This window comes from Pinus tabuliformis, chromosome 3_2, assembly GCF_031772625.1.
Source record: "Pinus tabuliformis cultivar Carrire ecotype Pingquan chromosome 3_2, CPIR1, whole genome shotgun sequence".
Lineage (NCBI taxonomy): Eukaryota > Viridiplantae > Streptophyta > Pinopsida > Pinales > Pinaceae > Pinus > Pinus tabuliformis.
In genome coordinates this window covers 670300846-670316176 of record NC_142302.1, presented here as the reverse complement: position 1 = coordinate 670316176, position 15331 = coordinate 670300846, and positions in this window count along the sequence as shown.

Genomic DNA, 15331 nt, shown 5'->3' with positions numbered 1-15331 from the left:
TATTTATGTTGTTAAAACCCTTTAAGAGAGGAACAACCCATGGCCCTAGTCAATGTAGCCAATTGAGTCAATTTTATTAATGCAAAAGAAAATATTTTACATAAGAGAGTTCTCAACGTTTATCATCATCCATGACCCACCGCACCCTTTGAATAAATATCATGGTTCAATCAGGTGTTAAATCACATATTAATAGTATTTAGTATTGAGGCAAATGTTAGATGTCAGATCACTCTAAGTCTAAAATATATTGTGACCATCGGATTACAACACAACTAATGTATACTAAAGAAACACACTTTTACCTAATAGACACATTAGACCAAGTTGAAATTAACTAACTCCTAGGTGTCTATATATCCTAGAACTTATGTGAGAAAGATAAGATACAATGTATTACATATAACTTTCATACTATAGGTTATAAAATTATATTGGATATCCTATATATTTCTCCATGACTCTCTAGATATGCAGTATCACCAAACACCTCATTCATATAAAAGTAACAAGAGTAATAAGAGTCCCAAAGAGGAGGATTTTCTTGTGCCATGTCCAAAAGTATATTGATTTATAGTTATTTTTAAGTCCATTAATATTTCAATCTTCCATTTATATTTTTCTCATTTCTATAGTTCCCCTTGAATTCATATTTAATATTAATTGTAAAATATTAGTATAAAAATATTTCTTCCAAATTTTATATAAATTTAAAATCGAATAAATTTATTTGAAATTGGTTTTATGATCCTTTTTTTTGTAAGATTGTTGGTACCTTTCCATTAATTTTTGAAAATATAGCACATTAGAAGTATATGACTGAAAGTTAGGTGGCCTCAACTTTCCCAGAGGGAAACCAAGTCTGTTGACCACGTAAATACAAAATATGTCGTCCAAAAGAAAAAAATAATAATTCTAATCAGCAATGCTATGTAAGTATGAGAGTCTTTGTTCTTCTTATTTTCCAAATATCTATAAACATAACTGCTAATAAGCCTATAAAGATGAGATTGTATCATGAAAAACTAGAAGAGCAGATGCAATGTCGCTACTCATCATCAGCTGAATCCACTAGTACAATGTCCTTCACAGTGTAACCTAGAAGCTCTGCATGGTGTATACTTGAGATATCCTACTCTATTTAGCTGAGCCGACCATTCTCTCATTGTAATTGAAACTTTATTTTTTGAAATTATTTGGTTTAATCAGGGCATCCATGAGGGGACAAATGCATATCAATAGGAAACCGTTCTAAATATTTAGCGAGAATGCTCTTCATCATCCAAAAAGAAGGATTTCCTACTTGTATTGAGATGATATTCCATGAGTGTGGCATGGGTTCGGGATCATAGCTCTCCACTCGTCCATATAAAGTTTAAAATTCTCCTCGGTCTATTCAATCTCAGCCTCCAAATCTACAATAAGCTGCTTGGCCTGGTTGGAGCTACTAGTGTGATATGCTTGAGATGCTTCCTGAATTATATGAGAGGTCATCTTGCATCCCTGGCTCACCCCCACAGAAGGATTGGGTTGACTAGTCTAAGAAGGGGAGGCATTCCTCTGCTTCCCACAACCATGATCCCCATGATCATTCTTATCTTTACCAGTGGCCTAAACTATTATTTTACTGCTACCTAATAGAGACTACCTTGTGTCTAACACTGGACGTCGACCCAAACAAGGTCGTAACTTAGATTCTTGACGCTGCAAAGGGTTGCTCCAATGCTGCAAACCTGTTAAAACACTTTCAAATGCAACCAACCAAGTAAGGAACTCACTTTGAATCTTACTATCAACTGACTCCCAACATAGTTTAATAGTTTCACTTTTTCCATTTTTCCACCTTTGCCCACTAACATGCCTAAACTGACTAACAACACCATCCACATTCGAGACCCCTGAATTATCCAGGCTTGCCTTATGATTTGACATTACATAAAGAAAAGAAGAGGAATTTTGGCCAACGGCTACCCTATGATTTGACGTTACACAAAGAAAAGAAGATGAATTTTGGCCAACGGCTACCCTCAGTCCACAATCCAAAAAACCCATTCCATCGAAACCCCATAAAAGGAACCCAAGCTATAGAAAATAAACCTTCTTTCCCAGAAGAAAGCCTATAATGAGAGGAATTAAGCCAAGAGCATCCCTGAGACCAAGGCTATCCCACAACCAGACAATATTGCCAAATCCGAAATACCTTAAAAAGGGCTAACAGGGCTCTCCTAACCTCAAATCTATAATGACACCACTCATGACAGAGGCTACATACATCCAAGGTTGGAATTCGAGCCCCACCAAAGCCTGAATACCTTAGAACCAAACAAAATTTACCACAGACCCAAACCCTTTTTGGTTCGCTTTTACCTAAGTAGGGAATACCAACACATACAAAACCTTCTACCAACCAAATAGTCTAGGTGCCAATGTGGGAGAACCAAATTCCACACACTACAAACACCGGGACACACAAAACTAAAGAGTCAACCCAAAACAGAAACCCTATGAGACCATGCTCTAGGATTTTCATTCCAATTTGAGTCCCACCGAACCACAAAACCATGTAGCTCCTAGTTTGTAGGGAAAATATATTGATAAATACATGCAATGGAAGCTAAATTAAGGGCAGAAACATACTAGTGAAAACTGGCAATACCTAGAGCAAACAACAACCAAAAGCTACCCAGAACGACCAGCTCAGAACAAACTTATAGAAGCCTATGGTCGCAGACAAACTTACCCAACAATACGGAGGGAAAGTTTACCTTAACATTTTTCATAATAATGTTGTCATCGTCGAGAGCCATTAAACTATGCATGCACACCGCCACCTCTCCAAGTGCAGCATGCATGTGGATGCTGGCTAGAAAATTATGGTAGATATGAATTAAAAAATGGGCCACGAGAAACCTAATGGGGCCAACTGACACCCCGATCTGAGGAGATTTTATGATCTTTTTAACACTAATTATATATTACATATTACTTCTTTCATTTTAATATGATATTTGGTCTTTTATACTTAAATCTTATATATATATATATATATATATATATATATATATATATATATATATATATATATATATATATATCTATTGTTGGAAATAATACTGAGAGGGGGGGTGAATCAATATTATCAAGTTCTTTTAATAAATATTCCTTATTTATTCTTTGAATTATTTTTTCATGTCAGTACCATAAAATAATGAGCATGAACAAAGAAAACAGATAGTCACACCAAAGAACACAAGGTGTAAGGTGGAAACCCAATGTGGGTGAAAACCACGTGCTGCAATATGTCTCTATCTTCTTTCAAATTAGAAACTCCTTTTACAATGGTTTTGTACTGGTGTAGTCCTTTACCAGTACGCAGGCTCCAACCTGCAGAGAGCTACAACTCTCTCGTTTTCCAGTCTCTCCTGGAAGGGAGCTACAACCCCCTACTTCTTTTCTTTCAAGGACCACTTTTCATAAATTTTCAAACTGGATCCAAGAACATCAAAAACCCATCAACTACACTTGCATCATCAATCTCTGATTTCACCAAAGCCAGCCCGCATACAGATATGCAAATATTTCCTTATAACTTTGCAGTTGTTACATCAGACATACCCAGATCATAACATGTGTAAAATAAAACATGCATCAATAATTCAGACCCAGATTATTAGATTTATAGATCAAGCGTATGCCACATATCACAGATCAAAATCATATAGAGATACCACTATTCCAGCCTTAAGATTTTGACCCATCAATAAAACTTATCCTTCTCCTTACACTCAGGTTCCTTCTTCATTCAGATCCAGATCTGCACCAAAACCCAATCACAATATTCCAGATCTAGCACTTTATCAGATATTCGATAATTCAGAAGATGCTTTGCCAAATGATCTGCTTCATATTTTATAGTTTTAGGCCTTTCACAATACCACGGGCCAAAACCATAGGATCAAAAAACTGTTGGACTAATACCATGAACCAACCATGAAAGTACGTGAGATCAACACTTTTGGATGCAATACCACGGGCCAAAACCATAGGATCAAAAACTGTCGGACTAATACCATGAACCAACCATGAAATTGCGTGAGATCAACACTTTTGACGAGGTACCATGGTCCAAAACCATAGGTTCAAATACCAAGGACTAACTACCATGGACCAAAGGTAAGTTCTCCAACATATACGTGCTTTTCCTTGCATGAAAGTGCATACCATGGTCCAAAACCATAGGTTCAAATACCAAGGACTAACTACCATGACCAAAGGTAAGTTCTCCAACATATATGCGCTTTTCCTCATAGGTTCAAATACCAAGGACTAACTACCATGGACCAAAGGTAAGTTCTCCAACATATACATGCTTTTCCTTGCATGAAAGTACGCGAACTTTTTCTCTACATGAAATAAACTTTTCTCTGCATAAAAGTGCGTGAACTTTTCTCTACATGAAATAAACTTTTCTCTTCATATAAGTGCGTGAACGTTTCTCTACACTATAATTTATTATCTGAGATGAGTGGGTTGCCATCAAGTAAAACATATGTATCATAATGCCAACAATCTCCCCCTTTGGACTTGATGGCAACAACAACCAATCACTCTCCCCTTTTGACATCAAGGGCAAAGGGTTATGCTCCCCCTAAGAACATGCTCCTCCTGACTATAAATCAGATCTGCAAAGAAGAACCATAATCCATGACCATGAAAGAGATAGAGACGTATTGCAGCAATATTCAGACCAGCATCCATGATCTCCTTCTGTACTTCCTCCATAATGCCAACAATGCATGATATGCTCCCCCTGAACCTGTACCATTTGATCTTTGACCAATCCGCAACCTAACACATGTACGCATATACTTCAGATGAACCTTGCGTACAACCAACAATCAGAAGAGATTCAACAACAAGATGATGCATCAACAACCCCCAGCTTTTGCCTGAGGTATTCAAAGGTCTCCCTAGGCAATGGTTTGGTGAGTATATCAGCAACCTGTTCCTTAGAAGGAACATACTCCAACTTGGCCTTTTGTTCAAGCACTTGTTCCCGGAGAAAGTGATACTTGATTGGTATGTGCTTGGTTTTTGAATGCATGACTGGGTTCTTTGAAATGCTGATTGCACTTGTATTATCACATAAGATGGAGATGGGTGGTGTACAAGTGATTTGAAAATCCTGCAAGGTCTGCATCATCCAAAGGAGTTGAGTGCAGCAAGATGCAACAGTAACATATTCTGCTTCAGCTGTAGACAAGGCAACCAAACTCTGTTTCTTGCTGAACCAAGATACTAATCTGGAACCCATAAAGAATGCACCACCACTTGTGCTTTTCCTGTCATCCACGCTTCCGGCCCAATCTGCATCTGTATAAGCATGAAGTGTGAGATCTGTATCTCAAGGATACCATAAGCCATAGTTTTGAGTCCCTTGAAGATATTTGAAGATTCTCTTTACTGTCTGAAGATGAGTTTCCTTTGGATTTGCCTGAAATCTTCCAACTATTCCCACTGCATGCATGATGTCTGGTCGGGTACCTGTCAAATAAAGTAGACTTCCAATCATAGATCTGTAAGTTGGTTGATGCACTGTTGCTGATTCATCATTTGCATTGAGGTTACATCCTGTGACCATGGGTGTACATACTGGTTTTTCTTCTTCCATACCATATTTCTTCAAAATCTGCTTGAGATACTTGGTTTGAGACAAGAAGATCCCTCCTTAATTTTGTTGGATTTGCAAACCAAGAAAATATGTCAGTTCTCCCAGCAAGGACATTTCGAATTCTTTCTGCATCACCAAGGCAAACCTTTGACTCATAGCTTCTTCATTGCTGCCAAAGATAATGTCATCTACATACACAACAAGTATCAACAATTTGTCATTTTCAACTTTTATATAAAGATTGTTGTCTGCTGATCCTTTTGAAAAACCTTCTTGATGAAGATATTTGTCCAAACGATAGTACCAAGCCCTTGGAGCTTATTTGAGGCCATAGAGAGCCTCTTTCAATCCACATACAAGATTTGGATCATTTCCAAGAATGAAACCATCTGGCTGCTCAATGTATACTTATTCTTCTAAGTCTCCATTCAGAAAGGCTGATTTCACGTCCATTTGAAATACTTTGAAGTTTTGAAAGCTTGAGAGAGCAAGGAACATTCGGATGGCCTCAAGTCTTGCAACAGGAGAAAAAGTTTCTTCAAAATTTATTCCTTCTTGCTGCGCATACCCTTTACAAACAAGTCTGGCCTTGTTTCTAATTACTTCTCCATTTTCATTCAATTTATTTTTGAAGACCCATTTTGTTCCTATAACATTCTTATCCTTTGGTCTAGGAACCAGCTCCCAAGTGTTGTTCTTTTCGATCTGCTCAAGTTCTTCATCCATTGCTTTGACCCAAAATTCATCTTTGCATGCCTCTTTCACATTTTTTGGTTCATTGGAAGAGAGTAATGCCAAATAGCTTGAAGCTTCTGCAATTTTTCTTCTTGTTTGTACACCTGCTTCTTTCTGTCCCAAAATCTGAGATTCTGGATGATTCTTCTGAACATATCTGGATGGAGTCTTCTCTTCTATCCTTATCTGCTCCTCTGGTTCTTCTTGAGGTTCTTCTTCTTCATCATTCTGTCTTTGAGGATGGCCTTCATCTTCTTCGATATCTTCATGATTTACTTGCCTAGGAATGTATCCCTTCTCATCAACCACTACATCAATGCTGTCAACAATTCTTCCAAGTCTTTTATTATAGCACTTGTATGCTTTGCTGTGTGGAGAATAACCAAGAAGGATGCATTCATCTGCTCTAGGTTCAAGTTTGCCAAGTTGCTCATCAGTATTTTTAATATAGCATTTGCTCCCAAATATTTTGAAGTGCTTTACCGAAGGAGTCTCACCATACCAGAGCTCATGAGGGGTTTGAGTGTTGTTCACTCGGACATTTGTTTTGTTGAGAATAATAACCGCAGCATGTGCTGCTTCACCCCAGAAAGTTTTGGGAGTTCCAGATTCATCAAGCATAGCACGAGCCATTTGTTGGACAGTTCTGTTCATTCTTTCCACCACTCCATTTTGCTGAGGAGTTATAGCTGTAGAGAATTCTCTTCTTATCCCATGTTCTTCACAGAAATCGAAAAATTCATTTGAGGTAAACTCCCCACCTCTGTCGGATCTAAGACACTTAATTTTGTATCCTGATTCATTTTCAACCAAGGCTTTAAAGGATTTGAATTTTTCGAATGCTTCATCTTTGTGCTTCATAAGTCCTAACCAGACAAACCTGGAGAAATCGTCAATGAATAATATCAAGTATTCTTCTCCTCGAGGTGTCCTTTTCCTGAATGGACCACATGTATCTGTATGTACTAGCTCAAGAGGCATGCTATCTGATCCTTTCTTTTCCGAAAAGGTAGTTCTGGTTTTCTTTCCAAACTGACATGATTTGCATATGGTGTTGTCTGGAACTTTGATATCTGGAAGACCACGAACTACCTGATATTTGCATGCTTTCCTTATTTGTGAAAAGCTTAGATGCCCCAACCTCTGGTGCCATAACCAATGCTCATCATCCTTGCTCAGATAGCATTGTTGTTGTCCTTCTTCAAATATGTATAGATTATTTGGAGTTCTTTTACCTTTGATCACTTTTTTACCTGTATCAAGATCACGAACAAGACATCCATTTGATCTGAATATCACCTCGGTTCTTTGATCACACATCTGGCTGACACTTAGAAGATTATGTTTCAATCCATCAGCATACAAAACATTTCCAGCTTTGACCTTTTCTTTTAACTGAGCAGTGCCTTTTCCTTTTATAGTTGCAGGAGTATCATTTCCAAAAGAAACTTTCTTTCCTTTTTCTAGAGCAGAATATGATTCAAGTTTTTCTTTATCACCTGTCATATGCTTCGAACATCCACTGTCAATGTACCATAGATTTTCTTGTCCCTCTGCATAAAATGCTATCCCACATCTTTCTGTTTGTGGTTCCTTTATTCTCCATGTTTTGGTGCTTGAGGCTTGTTTCTTTGTCTGCTGAAACCTGCTCCTACATTCAGAATCTTCATGACCAAATTTATTGCAAATAGAACATTCAACTTCATTTTCAAGAACCGAAAAGTTGTTATAGGTCCTTTTTGTAATCCCGGTCATACTTCTTTGTTTTTGAGCTTCTCTAGTCATGATCGTTTTATATGCAACACATTGAGCTGCTTTGTGACCATAGTTATGGCAAGAAAAGCATTGTCCATTGAAGAGATTTATGCGGTTATCAAATCTTCCAACCAAACGATTGTAATTTCTATTGTCATTCATTCTTGAAGCAAATTGAGAGGATTTTACCTGTGGCTGGTTGTAGCTTTTTTTCATCCTTAAGACAGATTGCCCCTGATTTGCCTGATAGTCCTTGTTTGTAATTGGTCCCTACTTTACTTGGTGATCTCCATTGTGCTTTTTCTCATTCCTTCTTGCTGCATCAAGATAACTCTTTGAGGTGGATGCTTGAGAAGTTTCTCCATTATAGCCCAGACCTGTCTTGTTTAGAGGAGAGCGTTGTACATTGATGATCTCATCCAGAGTTTCAGATCCTTTCACAAACTTAAGATTAATAGCCTTTTTTTTCTCAATTTCTTTTCTAAGACCAACAATTTCGCCTTCTAACTTTTCAAGATATTTTTCTTTTTCATCAATTTGAAGTTGTAGAGTATCAATGATCCTATTCTTTTCTTCTATACATGTCTTGAGTCTAGAAATTTCTTCACAAAAGCTATCCACATCTATAGCATCCATGTAATCATCATCTTCAAATGCCATTAAGATTTTATAGTCATTACCTTGTTCATCTTCGTCACTATTTGATAGACCATCACTATCTTCATGAGTGTAGTAGCTTTTCTTATTTGCAATATGTTTCTTGTTCCATCTAGCAGGTTCCTTTTCTTTATCCTTATGAGGACATTTTTTAGCATAATGACCTACTCTTCCACAAGCAAAGCATTTAAAAGGTAACTTACCTCTGAACCTTCCAGTTTCCCTTTGAAGATTTCTGACAAAATTTGATTCTTCTTCTTCTTCTTCTGGAACGTGACTTGCTTCATAATAGTCTCCTTTGCCTGAAGCCTTGAAAGCAGCTTCTCTTCTGTCTGATGGACCTCCCTTTCTCATTTCATAAGCAGTTATAATTCCATGTAGCTGAGACATAGTAAGAATTCGTAGATTTTCCTTTTCTTCTATTGCAGACACTTTAGATTCAAACTTGGGGGACAATGATCTTAGAACTTTTTCAACCACAATAGCCTCTTTTATTTCTTCACCCAAGTTTTTCATGCAATTAACAATCTCATCTACCCGAAGGAAATAGTTAGCCACACTTTCATCATTATACATTCTGATATTCTCATACTGAATCCTGAGGGTTTGAGGTTTAGCAAGCTTTACCTGTTCATCTCCTTCGTAGCTCAAGACAATCTTGTCCCATATATATTTTGCGGATTTATATTGCATAACCTTCACGAATTCTATTTGAGATAAGCATCCCAGCAGAGTATTGACTGCTTTAGCATTTGTTTCATATTTATTCTTTTCGGCCGTATCTGTAGGAGTAGCTGAAGGAAAAGTGTAGCCTGTATCTATGATATCCCAAACTTCTGTACGAAGAGATTGAAGATAGGCAGTAACTCTTACCTTCCAATAATTGAAGTTTGTCCCATCAAAAATTGGTGGCCTGATTGATGCTTCCCTCTCGTAGTTGCTCATGATGAATGATCTTCCTTCAAGCGATCAAGCTTCTATGAAGGACCTGCTCTGATACCAATTGTTGGAAATAATAATGAGAGGGGGGGGGTGAATCAGTATTATCAAGTTCTTTTAATAAATCTTCCTTATTTATTCTTTGAATTATTTTTGCATGTCAGTACCATAAAATAATGAGCATGAACAAAGAAAACAGATAGTCACACCAAAGAACACAAGATGTAAGGTGGAAACCCAATGTGGGTGAAAACCACCTGCTGCAATATTTCTCTATCTTCTTTCAAATTAGAAACTCCTTTTACAATGGTTTTATACTGGTGCAGTCCTTTACCAGTACGCAGGCTGCAACCTGCAGAGAGCTACAAATCTCTCTCGTTTTCCAGTCTCTCCTGGAAGGGAGCTACAAACCCCTACTTCTTTTCTTTCAAGGACCACTTTTCATAAATTTTCAAACTGGATCCAAGAACATCAAAAACCCATCAACTACACTTGCATCATCAATCTCTGATTTCACCAAAGCCAACCTACATACAGATATGCAAATATTTCCTTATAACTTTGCAGTTGTTACATCAGACATACCCAGATCATAACATGCGTAAAATAAAACATGCATCAATAATTCAGACCCAGATTATTAGATTTATAGATCAAGCGTATGCCACATATCACAGATCAAAATCATATAGAGATACCACTATTCCAGCCTTAAGATTTTGACCCATCAATAGAACTTATCCTTCTCCTTACGCTCAGGTTCCTTCTTCATTCAGATCCAGATTTGCACCAAAACCCAATCACAATATTCCAAATCTAGCACTTTATCAGATATTCGATAATTCAGAAGATGATTTGCCAAATGATCTCCTTCCTCTTTTATAGTTTTAGGCCTTTCACAATACCACGGGCCAAAACCATAGGATCAAAAAACTGTTGGACTAATACCATGAACCAACCATGAAAGTACGTGAGATCAACACTTTTGGATGCAATATCACGGGCCAAAACCATAGGATCAAAAACTGTCCGACTAATACCATGAACCAACCATGAAATTGCGTGAGATCAACACTTTTGACGAGGTACCATGGTCCAAAACCATAGGTTCAAATACCAAGGACTAACTACCATGGACCAAAGGTAAGTTCTCCAACATATACACACTTTTCCTTGCATGAAAGTGCGTACCATGGTCCAAAACCATAGGTTCAAATACCAAGGACTAACTACCATGGACCAAAGGTAAGTTCTCCAACATTAACGTGCTTTTCCTCATAGGTTCAAATAGCAAGGACTAACTACCATGGACCAAAGGTAAGTTCTCCAACATATACACGCTTTTCCTTGCATGAAAGTACGTGAACTTTTTCTCTACATGAAATAAACTTTTCTCTGCATATAAGTGCGTGAACTTTTCTCTACACTATAATTTATTATCTGAGATGAGTGGGTTGCCATCAAGTACAACATATGTATCATAATGCCAACATATATATATATATATATATATATATATATATATATATATATATATATATATATATATATATATATATATATATATATCTATATATATATATATATATATATATTAATATATATACACACACACACACACACACGCACACACAATAGAAAGGGGGTTTAAGACAATATTTAAGACGATTTTTGGTAAATTTTCTTAACTTGAGACGAAAGAAAACTTGTGTATTGTCTTAAATATTGTCTTTTAGCGGGTGTCTCAAATTAAATTATCTTAAAATATTGTCTCTATAAAGACAATATATAACACATGCATTTTTGTCTCTCCAAAGACAATTTCATTTTTGTCTCTCTAGAGACAATAAAAAATTACATTCAAAGATAATACAACATCACTTTTGTCCCTTTAGAGACAATATAAAATAAAGAATCCAAAAGAATATCTCACCATTGAAATAAACAAATATTAAAAGTATTTAATTAAAAATAAACTACAATATCATTGATTAATTCATATTAGGACATAGTGGAATCAAACCACCAAACCCCTGCTTATAAAGTGGGTACTCTTCCATTGAGCTAGCACCCTTTAAATATTTATGTGAGAGTTATGGTAGTCCTTGAAATTGCATATACAGGCATTGATTTAAAAAAATGCTCATGCACATAATGGCTTAATATTTGTAAAATCTAAAATCATGTGATCCATATTTTTAACTTGATAAAAACAACTCAAATGAGTTAGCTCAATGTCACACCTGCCGATCCAATATCCTCAAGATGAATTATTTGTGTCTTCAACCCTCACAAATAGGTTTTTATTTATGAATGTGAATAATAATAAATTGAAATTAAAATATATGAAGCAACCAAAAAATCAAAGAATGAAATCAACATACACCAATCAAATTTAACAAACATAGTGCTAAAGCTTCTTTCCTCTCCAAACATCTTAGTGGAATATATAAAAAATAAATGAAATTAAGGAAAAATGGTGATGAATGGGTTCATGGGTAAACAATAAAAGTTCAAGGCTATGTTACACCCCCCTCAAAACTTCTATCTATATTATTATAACATGATATGAAAATAATATTAATCCCCGCATTTAAATGGTGTGCTTAGATAGATATTCATCCAAGTAAATGGCAAAGCCAAATTTCTAGATTTGTATACCTATTTTTTAGTAGCTCATCCATTTCTACCTATTTTTTAGACAAAAGGGTCCATTAATAATTGGCACATAGATTTTATGATAATAAAAGAACCAATTTCCTAAAGAAATCAACACATCTTGTGGATCTTTATGTCAATTATAGGTTTGTACACAATACTTATTTTTTCACAATTCCTTGTTCTCTTGTTTGAGTTCTGTTACTTCAGCTTCCAACTCAAGAGTATATGCCTGTAAACAAGGAAAATTTTTGAAGGATTAATATTCCTAGATAAAAATGTAGCGGAAAATACTAGATTTGTCAAACTAAGGGTTCTGTCAAAATGTTTGCCCAAACATAGTTGCATTGTTAAAATAAAGACAACCATCACAAAACTGATATCAATCAGCAAAACAAAACCGTTATATAAAAATCCTTTCATAATGGTTCTCCAACAATAGCTTATCTATCATCACTGACATTATTACAAAATAAGACGAATAGATTCCTATACTCAGTTAAGAGATCAAGGACAATTTACTTAACTTAAGTTTAAAAGGGTTGACATTTAAGGACAAGCTATCAAGACTTATTCAAACCAGGCATGTGAGGTATCTTACCTTCATTAAAAGATTTTCCACAATGTTACCCTCTAGCTCAGTTAAGACCTTTTGGACAAGCACACAACCAAAACACTCTTTCCTATAGTTGTGTTTCTTCCTTTTTGAGTGTCCAGGTGACCAGGAATATCATTATGAGGTTCAGGATAATATTACCTTCTACCTCAGGTAAGACACAAATGATTGGGAAGGAAGACCCCTCTCTCCTACAACATTGTTGCATCCTTTTTGAAGCAACCGAGGTCACTAGGACAATTATGAGAAAAATAAAAGGTAGACAAGGCATGATATCAAATATTTTTAAGCCACAAGCATGGACCTCACAACCCATAGTAAAAATATGAGGACTTAACAAGAATAGAGTGAGCCATTAGTTTCTTGATTTCAAAATCCAACCAAAAATAGGAAGGTCACTTGTGCATGCAGTTCATTAGAAATGGCTTATACTTTACTCTTAAACCCTAATATCTTTACTGTAGGTAGGTACCTTAAGCCATAGAATGGATCCTAACATAAACTTATATGTAGTTAAAAGTACGTTTTATAAACTGTAATGTTGAAGGATTTTGATCGATCGAGCAAAGAAAAATCCAAAATGTTAAGGACAAAATTACTCTTTCCTGATCCTAAGATTAAAACAAATTATACTTGCTCTTTCATGAACCTAAGATTAGAACAATTGATACAAACACTATTTTTACCCCTAATTTAGGCAAATCAAAAAATATCATTTATTAACAGAAAATACAAAAAAAATGTGAAGAAAGACATAGTTCAGATTTCTATAGAAGATACAGTGTCTCATAAATTCAAAATTTGACAGATGAAAACTATGCTTCTCATTTTTTACGAACATAGATACTCAATTGCAATGAATTAGAGCATAACCTACAATGTACACTCAGTTCTTCGGTACCTCTCTCACGGGGAGAATTGTAAAATAAATCACAGAAGAGCTTGCACATGGACAAAATTTCAAAAAATATAAGGAATCACCTTGAATAGGTGCAAGATAATTTTTTCATGAACCAAAAAAAATTAAGTACTAGGATTCTAGAAACTCTTCGAACATAACAAATAATAGAAAATAAGAAAATAAATATAATTCTTAAGTTATCATTTAGGAAATAATAAGGTTTGTAATTGAGTCTGAGTTTGATTTAGGTTTGTAATATAATGCACTGAAAAAATCTAAAAGCGCGTTTGAAGGGTGGGTTTTGGTACCACAGCCAACAATTTGGGCCAAGCTAGATCAGTTTCAGGATCAAAGACTAAATGAAGGCCTCACATAGATCAGAACCATACTCTCTAAATTTTATAGTAATGTGAAATCACTGGTACATAAAAGGCTAGTTTTATAATAATACTTTTGTATTACATGATTTGGTCTCATGTCAAGAAGTATGCAAAAGGTCTCAGATAATGGAAACATAATCTTAACTGTGTACTCTTGAGCATGCATCCAGGGTAATGTTTATTGAAGGAAACGAGGCAAGTTAAGATGAAACTGATAAGAATGTTGCAATGCAATACTTCATGATAAATCATTGTATAGAGACATGTCCACTCCTTCATTTTACAATCCATACAAATCATAAACATATAATGATAAAAACAATTATTGATCATCTGACTAGAAACACAGTAGAAGGTGAAGCACTAGCTAAATGTCATAGAGGACACCTTGTATACAATACTTTCCTACTATCAATAGAAAGAGGGTTGGCTGATAATGACCACAAGAGATTCAATTAAGGGTTGAATCTCGGGGCTCATGTAAGGGCAGGTACCCACATACATATTGCAGGTATAATTTATGAGACAAAATTCTACTCACTCTAAGGTCTAGAATTTTTTCTTCCTTTTTATTAGCAAATATGAGGGCTTTATGTCTCTATCCACACTTTTGTGATGATGTACATATCTCAAGCTCTCCAAGACCTACCTCGCCACATTCAATAGGAAGCTCTCAGACATCATCTTTGATTTCATATTCTCCAATGAACCTTCGTCCATGTACACTCCAAAACAAAGTAAGTTTATTCTCCCTTCTCGAAAATCCGGTAGCATTTCACTATATATGGGGATTGCATCTTCAAAATTTCCATCTCTCAGATTATATGTCTCCTCACTGTCTATTGTGATTTCCATAAATGACGGTCTCCGGGGCTTAAAGGGAAGAATAATTTTTCTATCAGACCTGGTACACATTTTCCCCCACTATCATGGCCGAGAATCTGAATTCACTCCATGTGAGATCTGACATGTCTCTGGGACCAGATGCACTCTGGAGAGGCAGAGGAAGTTGATAAAGT